Here is a 3,613-nt window from a genome sequence, read left to right as displayed (position 1 = left end):
TCCCTCTTCAAATGATGCTGGGTCTAGTGAAAAGCGTGTGATGAGAAAAAGCAAGAATCCTTTGCCTTGTCCGACCAGGCTATAGGACACGATGCATGTGATCGTGGTTCATTCATTTCTTTTTTGTAGCGCAGCCTTTGGGTCGGCTTATCTCGGGCTGTCATTGATTTGGCGATGGGACAGCAGACAGCACCTCTTTCCTTCATTCACCGTCCCAACATCTAATGAAACCGATCCCGACTGTCGAATCAGATGACTGCATCTCGGGATTTATCAGGAAGGGAATTCGCGTGGAACGGTTGATTTCTAGTTGCGGTGCGTTGGAAAAGTTGAGACAGGGCAGTACCGAAGGGACTCGGAAATGGTCGGGCAGAAAGATGCGTTAGAATAAACTTGTAGATTGGCAGCAAAAATAGCATATTCGTTGGGAGGACAAATTTTCACGCCAACAAGCCATGTGGACATGTCCATGTGATGAACACAAGAAACTTCCCCTCGACTCCCTGCGAAATCCCCATGTAAACGCAAGGAAACTGAAAAAGCAGAAGGACAGACGCGCATTACTTTATCTCTTTCGTGTTTTTCCACAACTTTGTTTTTTTCTCTGACAATTCAACTCAATTGTGAGTTGATGCGTGAAGCGTAAGCAAAAGATAAGAGAGCAAAGAGACGTGAAGAGGACGAGACTTTTGCAATTGGGTGGAAACTTTTTTAGGCTTCTTAGTTGCTTGGATGTTAAGTTGAAAATGAGAGGAAATTGTGGGGGCAAGTAAATAGAATGAATATGCATTCTTGTTCTATGTAAATGTTTGGCATCTCTAGCAACGATTTTGAATTTTCTAAAGGCTTCAATATTGATTCCACGTGTTCTCGAGCTCCAAAAGAGGTGGGTTAGAGAAAATGGATTATTTTTAATTTCAAGAAATGTCCGGCGAGAAAGACTAAATTGCATTGCACGTCCACATTATGCACCATGCCATCTTCATGGACCCATGCTTCATGCGTCTCATCATCACCTTGAAGTAGCCACAGGCCCACAATCATAAATACCAACTTCCCTTAAAGAACTTCATCTAGCATGGCCATCAAGGAATTTTTAGTGATACATATCCAAAGTAAAACTCTTGCTGCCACAAAATGCCAGAATGTCATCCAAGTTAGTTAAATTTTGATGTAGTGTGTCAAAATTCATTTGGCCCGGCTTGGTTGCATACATACATGACACGGTTAAAATGGACCCTTGTTAATAGTCAAACATAACACAATTGTGAAAACAAATCAAAGCGCAACTAGAGAAAAGTATCATTATTCAGCGGGAAAAACTGATCTTACAACGAAAGATGAAATATTCATAAACCCAAGCGATGATCTAACTCCAGATAAAAAAACTAGCAAATGGAGAGAAACTCTTATTCCATCGACTATGGTTGTGATTGGTTTACAAGTTATGAACGTTGTGCACAAGTAAATTTAACGAAATATAATGTGGGGGATGTTAATGTTTTGTAAACCCACCAATTAAAAGATCAACTAAAGAAAGTTTCCTCTTACTAGGAATGGGAGAAACAACATGGCCATCCTAAAAAAAAGGAAAAATAAATCAAGTAAAAAATCTTGAAATTATCTCTTCTTGTGTTAGCAATAATCTCATAGATGGATCATATATACGGTAAGAAAACCTTCAATATCTTCTGCGTTTCTTTTACTACTCATGGATCCAGATATGAGCCCAGAAGTTCTTTGCTCCTCAATCAAATTGTAAATCGGGCCGATAATGCTTCTCACAACTTGTGTTAGCAATAATCTCATGGATTAGGTTGGCCTGCTTGAGCCTGAGTGTGGCCTCTTGCAACTGGCAGGTCATACTCGTCTTAGTTGCGTTGGCATCGTTCTCGATTTTGATGTGGTCAAGGTTGCCGCAATCTTGAATTTGCGTTTCCATTAACGATGTGAAGGCCTTGGCTTAATTTAGTGAATTCAACAGCAAAACCTCATGCAGCTTTATTTCATTGACGGTCTTGTTGAGCTTGTTTCGAGCTATATTTGTCAACACTTAAATTTTGGCATTAATTGAGTAGAAAATTAAAGGTTAATTTTTAGCCTCTAAAACATATTCATCATTAAAATCGCATAGTACATTATAAAGATATTAGGAATATTTGCATAGAATTAGTAAGATTTATATAAAAAAATTAAATAAAGGGTTTAAAAAAAAAGAAAAGAAAAAAAAAAGGGCAAGACTGGGCCGGGTTCACGCTGGCCCAGCCTCTTTTCTTTTTCCTCTTCTTTCCCGCTGGGTCGGCCCATTTTCCCTTTTCCCCGGCCCGGCCCGTGCGCCCATCTCTTCCTCCTTCCATCTCTGTAGCACAACAGACGTACCCGAGCGGAAAGCAGGAGCAGCCGTGATCCGGGGATCGGGTTCAGGCCGAGATTGAGAGTGGGAGAGAGCGAGAAGCAGAGAGCGAAGAGTGAGGTGGTGAGTGAAGGGCCTCATCCGGTAGCCGCTGCGTCTGGGCCTCGGCCACCTACCCTCACCGACGCGTGCCTCTCCCTCACGGTAGGTCTCGGTATGTTTCTTTTTTGATTGGTTTCGGGTTGTCTCGATTTCCTGAAGATCTCGGCTCCGAGGCGTGCAAGACGATCGGGCGTGGCCCGATCTGTCAAGCTCGTCCTCCATTCACCGTCGCCGAGCCGGGTAGGGCCGCTGCCGCGACCGCCCCTGTTTTTCTCTGTCCTGCGAGTCCTCTGTTTTGCCCCGTTTTGGGTGACCTCGGGCCGGCGCTCGCGGCCGTTCGGCTCGCGCGAGCTCCAGCCCTCGTCGCCCTTGTATTTTGTTTCCATGTTTCCATAGTCCCCGTACGTCGTGCGTCTCTCCGGCGCGCGTTCGAGTCCCGGTTGAGCCAGAAACCTTACGATTCGGCAGCGCACATCAATCGTTTGTGAAAATGCCCCAGTTAGTGTTAATATAAAATGAGACCAAGACCGTCCTTCGACGGGCTGGCTTATGCCGTCCTTTGTTGATGTTGATTATTCCCTCGCAGATTCGTGCAGCCCTGAATGTTTCTGCCCTCATTATACTCTTTCTTTTTATGAGCCGTATGCATGCTAGCGGTTAAATCGTGGGATGTGTCGGTGAAGCGAAGGCCTTGTGAGGATTCCTGAATGAGTCCTCGCCTCCTGGCCATCAACTGGCGATGGCAAACTGCCAAAGAAATCAAAATGACAGCACAATCGAATCGAAACATTACATGAAGTGATCGGAAACGAAACCGACATAAAGAGAGAGTACCAAGTGGGCTGATTGACGGCCAACAGACAAAGGCGAGGCCGCAATCCGCAAGATCAAGAGAGAGACTGGACGAGACGGCGACTCAGGCGAGACCAGAGAGGGAAAAAAAAAATGAAGGGCGCCGTTGGAGAGACGAGAGAGAGGCCAGATCTGAGAGCGTGAAGCAGAAAGTAGAAGGTGTTCTAAATTTAAGACATTTTAGGGTTTTGCTTGAATCTATTAAACCGGTTTTAACTGAGAACCGGTTTTGAAATCTGTTCCAAACCGGTTTCACCCCAGAACTAATTTTACTAGGCCGGGGAAACGTGCTGTGTTAGCATTTTA

General features: G+C 44.5%; 1 long non-coding RNA gene across 1 annotated transcript; it reads left to right on the top strand.

Annotated features, from left to right (window-relative positions):
* The first annotated feature begins 2,353 nt into the window (after nucleotides 1-2,353).
* LOC120287816 lies at nucleotides 2,354-3,401 on the top strand. Its single transcript, XR_005546085.1, has 2 exons — nucleotides 2,354-2,557; nucleotides 3,042-3,401. It is a non-coding gene; the product is annotated as an uncharacterized LOC120287816 (long non-coding RNA).
* Nucleotides 3,402-3,613: the final 212 nt, after the last annotated feature.

This window comes from Eucalyptus grandis, chromosome 8, assembly GCF_016545825.1.
Source record: "Eucalyptus grandis isolate ANBG69807.140 chromosome 8, ASM1654582v1, whole genome shotgun sequence".
NCBI lineage: Eukaryota > Viridiplantae > Streptophyta > Magnoliopsida > Myrtales > Myrtaceae > Eucalyptus > Eucalyptus grandis.
The sequence above is the reverse complement of the archived record's forward strand: the minus strand, read 5'-3'. Positions and strand labels throughout refer to the sequence as shown.